At 40.4% G+C, this 7,500-nt stretch overlaps 1 protein-coding gene across 3 annotated transcripts in view; it reads right to left on the bottom strand.

The window, feature by feature from the left end:
• LOC124954825 (zinc finger MIZ domain-containing protein 1) overlaps positions 1–7,500 on the bottom strand; it is a 28,708-nt gene that overhangs the window by 20,435 nt on the left and 773 nt on the right. Inside the window, exons 1-2 of one of the 3 annotated variants that reach the window (XM_047508350.1) lie at positions 2,124–2,595; positions 1,854–1,955 (exon numbers count right to left, since the gene is read on the bottom strand). The exons of 1 other annotated variant lie outside the window; for it this stretch is intronic. The gene's annotated coding sequence lies outside the window, so the exon portion shown is untranslated. Of the gene's footprint in view, positions 1–1,853; positions 1,956–2,123; positions 2,596–3,860; positions 3,999–7,500 lie in introns of those variants that run through there. One more of the 3 variants, XM_047508354.1, reaches the window with a different exon arrangement.

The raw sequence follows: 7,500 nt of genomic DNA, 5'->3' as shown, positions 1-7,500 counted from the left end.
GAGAGAGAGGGAGAGAGAGGGGGAGAAAGAGAGAGAGAGAGAGAGAGAGTTCGTCTCGATTATGACCGAACGACGACGTAACGATTATATCGTGGGCGCGTGACCGATACGAGTAACACCTCGAAGCTAAGGTCTTATCTGCTCGTTCGAGGAATTGACGCGATAGACGTCGATGAATTTCCATTAGGAATTGGATAGATATACATAATAGTTACCAGGGCTTTTTAATTTTTACGGTATCAAGAATAATAAACAAGAATAAAAATTTTACTTTTCCAAAATTTTGCGTATACAAAAATCGAGATAGTATACTTTATGTATTACAAAGATAAAAATTATAAGAACGGGAAAGAGAGAGATAGAGTGCGCAAGAGATTGAGAATGAGAGAGAGAGAGAGAGAGAGAGAGAGAGAGAGAGCGTGAGATTGAGAATGAGAGAGAGAGAGAGAGAGAGAATGCGAACAAACCACAGTATAAGTCCCGTCGATATATCGGAAAAATAGAAATAAGTCGGCGAGCTTCGTCCTCGGTTGTATGAATAATTGAGATAGCGCATGCAGTAGGCGAGTCGTCGTTATGAGGTACCTCCCTGAGAGTTCAAACAACCCGCTTTATATATCGATATAAGTCGAGTTTGAGCATACAAGTTATTCGATACTTTTCCATCTTCTTCTATCTTTCGATCTTTCTTTCTTTCTTCCTTTGACTATTTCTATGAATCATAGTGATAGTATTACTGTACATAGACTACTGTACTCTAAGATTCCTCATTGGAATCCTTTTGGATTTTCCATAAGTATCTATATATAAAGTTTGTCTTTTTCTTTTTCTTTTTCTTTTTTTTTTGCCGCTTAAACACACACTTACACACTTACACACAACACACAAACGCGAAGACGCGATGGAACGAACGAGTGGATAATGGGCACGGTGATAACGCGAGAGGTGGAATATAAAAAGTATAGTTGGATGGATACGTGCGATCCTTTTCTTCGTCTATACCCGTTTATATAGTCTTCCCTTCATCGCTTATAAAGATTGTCTTACGGATTTATAGAGTCTTCTTTCAGTACGAGATAGTAACCAACGAGAAGTTTTGAGTGTTACCAACTAACATCCTTCGTATTTTACGGTTTATAACATCTTTCCCGGTAGCGAATGCGAGAAGGTATACACACAAAACTAGCTGTATTCGTCATCGTTCAAGCTTTATAGTCTATCCTTCTCTCTTTTATAACATCACGAGTGGTGCGCTAAATATGTCTAACTTAAGGAACATTGGCGTGCCACGCTTATCGGAATCGTTAAGAGATTACCATCGATTGATCCATCATTCCTTTTCTTTCTTTTTCTTCGATCGAAATCATATCAATTTTATATCAATTCGAATGTCATATTCTCCGTTCAATGAATCGGGCTCCATATAATGAATAAATAAATATAATATAATGTAATTAGATTTATTCGACGAAGGATGAGAAAAAGAGAGAGAGAGAGAGAGAGAGAGAGAGAGAGAGAGAGAGTGTGTGTATATATACGACATGATGTACGCGTAAAACCGCGCGAACATTTGAAAGTTCCGACCGAAAGAACCGGGAGAGAAAAAAAGTTGTGTGTAAAGAAAGAATAAGAAGGAATGGATTATACTATGACTTATCAGAGGTTCGTGTGGCTTGGTAAAGTAGTTTTGAATGAATAAATAAATAAAAAAAAAAAAAAAAAAAAAAAAAAAAAAAAAAAAAAACCTCCAAGAAAAACAAGGGGAAAAAAATAAAAAGAAAAAAGGGAGAAAAAAAATAAAGAAGAAAAAGAAAAAAGTGTGTTTAAATCAGTCACACATTTTAAACACTTACCGACTAAACGTTGCACCTGAGATGAAGACGAGTAGATCGCATTATTATCCTTGTCAGATTTGTGACAATGCACGTAGATAATAACTACTCCCAGATTGTAGACTTCGTTATAATTATAATCCAATGGTATAGTGGCAGAAGAAGAAGAAGAAGAAGAAACAGTGATATAGAGATCGTAGTATCAGTAATAGTAATAAAGATATAGAGAAAAGAATTTTCTCTCTTCTCTTTTCTTTATTTTCTTAGGTAGAGAGAGAACACTAGACACACCATCAAGCACAAAAACAAGCATTTCCTCGTTTACGAAGAGAACACGACAATCTGTCCGCGAGTAGAAGGATGGTCGTCATCGTTGACTACACTGTTGATGTTGATGATGATGATGATGATGATGATGTTGATGATGTTGATGTTGAAGATAATGATGATGTGGACGATGACGACGCCGACGACGACGCGCGCGACGATTATCACTTTGTACTATTTCCGTAACAACGTTGGTATTGTCGTTCTTGCTAATATTCCACTGATCGAGTAAAACAACGACGACGGCACAAGAAGCAGAGGAAGAAGTACGGCGACGTCTATTCATCACCTCTCGTCATAAGAGCGGACGCGGAGCGTGTACGTCCTCACTCGCGATTGCTTCTTCGGCTACTGCCGTTGGCTGTTCGCTTCTGCTGCCTGCCTGCCAGCCTGCCGGCAGCCACCACCGTTGCCGCCGTTGCCGCCACCGCCGCCACCACTACCACCTCCACCTCCGCCACCGCCACCGCCACCGCCGCCACCACCGCTGCCGCCGCCGCCGCCGCCACCGCCGCCGCCGCCGCCGCCGCCGCCGCCGCCTCCGTTCGTTTCGTAGCAGTGGCGCTGTAGTCGTCGATCACCCCACTCCCATACTCAAACGGTCTACGTTGCACGCGCGTCCAACTAGAAGAGAGTACAACGAAGACGGAGAAACACCTTTTTCCCCCCTCCGCCCCTCCCTTCGTCCTTGCGCACCAGCTTCCTACGCGATGACAACGACGACGACGCGCTATGATCACAACGACGACGATTACTATACTACTACTATTACTACTACTATGGCTATGACTACACAACTACGACGAACGTAAGCGATGACGACAACGACACGACTTTATCTAAAAGCCGAAATTCCAAAGAAAACAATGATGTTCCTTATTTCTCGATGTCGAATAGTGAATGCCGATGAAGAAATTCTTTGGAAGAAACTTCAAATAGAAGTGTTTAATCCATCTCTTTCCCTCCTTCTTTTACATACTCCCTCTTCTCCCATCCACCCTCCCACTCTCTCTCTCTCTCTCTCTCTCTCTCTCTCTCTCTCTCTCTCTCTCTCTCTCTCTCTCTCTCCTTGCTTCCCTCGCTTCGCGAACTTTATTTATATCCAACGGTCGCGGTATTTCTACGCTCAGTCCGTCGCGGACTTACTGGCGACGATGACGACGAGGACCGTCCTATATCAAAATTGAATCGAGTATATTCCAGCGTGAAAACGTTGACAAAAAGTGATCGTTAGGATCATCGATTATGATTAATTATTATGACATAAGAAAACTTGTGTGTATATATTTCTAGTGTAGGTTTAAAGAATCTCTATGATATCAAGTTTATGATATTAGATATAGAGAATATAAAGAAAAGAAGAAAAAAAAGAAAAAGAAAAGATAAAGGAACGAAGAAACGAGATTACTTTAATTATGAAGCTATGAAGGGGGGAGGGGGGTGCATTATTGATAAATGTCGCGTTGCAAATAGAAAAAAAAAATGACGACGTGCCTCGTCGGGAGAGAATGAGAGGGAATTGTCCTCCTTGCCGTTCTTCTCCAAAGACTAACTTGGACTGTTCGGACCGGAGTGACTACTACGGCGCTCTCTGTAGCATTGGGGGGCCCCCACTAAACGGTTGAAAGTAATACTCTGTCTCTCTATAGTGAGAGGCTGATAGAAGAGTGGAGGGGGTGGGGTGGGAGGTGGAGGGCTTACCGTATATACTACCCTCTCCTTCCTTCTCTTTCTGCTGTTTCACTCCCACTATCACGTCGAACAGCTTTCCCCTCTTCGTTATCTCTTCGCGCACACGTATACACACTTATATATGCTGTTCGAAAAGCACGTCGATACTGCTGCTAGTGCCAGAGTATACAATCCATTTGTAGTAGTGTCCCAGCGACAGTCCCCACTATTACTCTACTTGGTGTATTGGTGGGAGAGAATGCCCTGAGAGAGAAAAAGGGTGCTTGCTCGCTCTCGCGCTCGCGCTCGTGCGCGCGCACACGTAGGAAGGGACTACGAGTGCCAATGGAGTAGTAGAGAGAAAGAAGGAGAGAGGAAGAGAAAGAGTAAAAGAGAGGGAGGCTGCGCCGATATACACACAGGGTGTGTGTAAAGTGTGGGAAAGAAGGGAGAAAGACTGCTAGTTGCACACGGTTAGGAAGAGTGAAGAGTCAGGCAGATAGAGAGAGAGAGAGAGAGAGAGAAAGAGAGAGAGAGAGAGAGTAAGTGAGTGAGTGAGTGAGTGAGAGGGAGGGAAAGGGAGAGAAAGGAGGGGTCGCTCCTCCGAACGAGGGGTTGTACCGGTGGGGAGGTTTGACCTGAGCTAGTTCCCCTCCATTCAATCCACGGCCACAATATATCGGTTATAGCGAGCCACTGTTGCCAGATTGTGAGCCTCCGCGCGAGACTGCGCCGGTGGTGGCGTGTGGGTGGAGCCACGCAAGAGAAGGAAGAGTATGTCCGCCACCACTGTTTTCTCCTCGAGCAACGCGTTTCTCCATCTATCTATCTATCTTTCTCTCTCTCTCTCTCTCTCCTTCTCTCTCTCTCTCTCTCTCTCTCTCTCTCTCTTTTTCTCGTTTGACTCGCTCACTCTATGGTGTTTTCCTGCCTGCCTTTCGTTGTCGTTTCGCTCCTCTCTTTCTCTCTTTCTTCTACCTTCTCTCTCTCTCTCTCTCTCTCTCTCTCTCTCTCTATCTCTATCTCTCTCGCACTCATTTCTCTTCTTCATGGACGTCTTCCGTTTTCGGCCTGCTACGGAGTAGCATAGTGTGCGTTTTGCTACCGGAGGACGACGTTTATGTATGCGTATATATCCCTTCCAAATCGAAGTGCATGTGGCATTTACGGAACTCGTGCACCAACTTAAGTACGCGTGCACTTTCTGCTTCCTACGCCTAAGAACGACGCGTCTCCATATCGCTTTATCTTTATTCCTGAAGCTTCACGATCGATCTATGGGCATCCCTTTTGTCGTAGATACGAATCCCAGGTCAAAGAGCACGCTCGCTCGCTCTCTCTCTCTCTCTCTCTCTCTCTCTATGGATGGCGTAACACTACTTTTGTCAGATCTTTGAAATCGAATATTTTTCCATGACTTTTTGTAAAATGCGCGCCTTTGAGCGTTTGCGATTAGTGCGCCACTATGGCGATTAGCTCACGTAGGCTACGCGACCTTCGATGTCGTTGAATTATCGAAATTCTTGCATTTGTCTCTAACGAATGATTGGGATTCGTCGTCAATGTAGAATTCTATAATTGATGATAATTAATGGGAAGAGATTAATTAATTAATGGATTAATTATTTAATTAATTAATTAATTAATTAATTATCGGTAAATGCTATTTTTTTTGATAATTTTCATTCGTTAAAATGACAATCGGAGGGGAGAGGGTTGGGGAAGGGAGATTGCCGAATTGGAAGTGGAAAAGGTGACGTAAATAGAGTATACGTGAAAATAGTTATCACCAATAAAACTTCTTGTGTAGCCTCTTTGAACGTTTATGCCCTATGGTAATCGTCCCCCTCGTATTGAAATCGGCACTTACCCAAGCTTCGTGCGAGCGTTGGCGTATCAATCGAGCGACTCCATTATGTATCACGAGTCTCACCCCTCCCAGCTTGAGAGAATAAATGCGGAAGGGTGGAGGGTTCCAATCCCACGCGAAAGGGAAACGCATCGTCCCTCGCTCATTTATTTTTTTCTTTTTTCTTTTTCTTTCTTTCCTTTCCTTTTCTTTTCTTTTTTCTTCTTTTCTTTACTTCTTTCCTTCTTCTTCTTTTTCTTCTTCTTCTTCTTCTTCTTCTTCTTCTTGTATCAAATATCGATAACTGCGAATATCGAAAACCTAGCAAAGAAAACGATGATATTCACGAAGGCAGTGATACGAAATAAGAAGATACATATATAATCGCATTGACTATTGAACTGAATTCGTAGAATCGAGCGACAATAAGGGTAGCATTTTCGTAATTTGCTTTGGATCGAGAGGGAAAGGGTGTCCTCATCCTTTTGCCATTTCTACGTCCCACGCCTTAAATCCCATGCCTGAGAGCCTTTACCATCTTCATCTCTCTTCAACTCGCCACTGTATTCTTGTATCCTTTTTCCTTTCTCCGGCTTTGTCTCTTTCTTTTTTTCCCCTTCTTTCTCTCCCTTCCACCCATTTAGAAACGAACGCGCAAGATCTTACGAGCGCATCGAGTTGTCCAATGGCGCAGGTATACTGGGCGGAATATTTCCGTCAAAAGAAGAAAAAGAAAAAAAAAAAGAAAAAAGAAAAGGAAGAAAGAAAGACAAAAAAGATAAAAAAAAAAATCAACTAGAAAGGCAACTATTTCTATGTACTAAATATTTATATAGTATTTATCAAATGTTAAAGTTATTTACGTAGTATTTAACAAACGTTCAAGTTACTTATGTACACAGTATTTACCAAATGTTGATGTTATATAGTATTTGTCATAAATTGAAGTTACTTAGTATTTATCAACTTTTGACCGCTTCAATTGGTTTTTTTTTCTTTTTTTTTATCGGTTATTTGTAATCTCTTCATATTTCTTTTTATGAAAAAGCTATTGAAATAGCATACCTACAAGAGATCTGTATTTTAAAGTCCAAACAATCAGTAATGGATTTTTGGGTTTATTTTTGAATACTGCCATATAAAGCAGCTGCATACAAATACCATAAGAAACTTTTTGGGAAAAACCCAATATAATTATAAAAAGCAGGTAGAAAAACGACAAGAAAATTATAGTTTGTATAAATGATTTATCGTTTCCAGAAAACGTTTGTACTTTTAGAAAAAGTTTCTTTTATATATATATATATATATATATATATATATACATATATATATATATATTTAATATTTTATATATATATATATTTATATATTTTATATGTATATATGTCTTATTTAATTAAAAAATATTCCTTACGTTCGAGATGTCTTCTTATCGTAAGAGAACGATAAACCAGAAAGAAGAGAATGACTTATGTGCAATATTGCTTATTTCTAATATAACTTGTATCTAAATATTGTGAAATATAGAATGAAGAATTTTTTATCAAAATTTTCCATGAAAATTGAAAAAAAGTTAAATTGAATGCAAACGGTCAGATCGTTATCGAATAAGAATGAAAAATGGTATGTCTTTTTTCTACCTGTCTTTATCCTTAAATACGACCTATGAATACTGTACTGAGACAGACAAAAGTATATTTCCAAAATACCCAATAATTTGCTTGTTACTCAACAAGGGTCTAGACATGTGGATGAGGGAAAGGTAGAATGGTTAATTTACGATCAGGCAAATTTGTAAGTGTTTATACCTGAAAGATA

This window comes from Vespa velutina, chromosome 16 (genome assembly GCF_912470025.1).
Source record: "Vespa velutina chromosome 16, iVesVel2.1, whole genome shotgun sequence".
NCBI lineage: Eukaryota > Metazoa > Arthropoda > Insecta > Hymenoptera > Vespidae > Vespa > Vespa velutina.
Note: the sequence above shows the minus strand (reverse complement) of the source record. Positions and strands in the feature narration are given on the sequence as shown.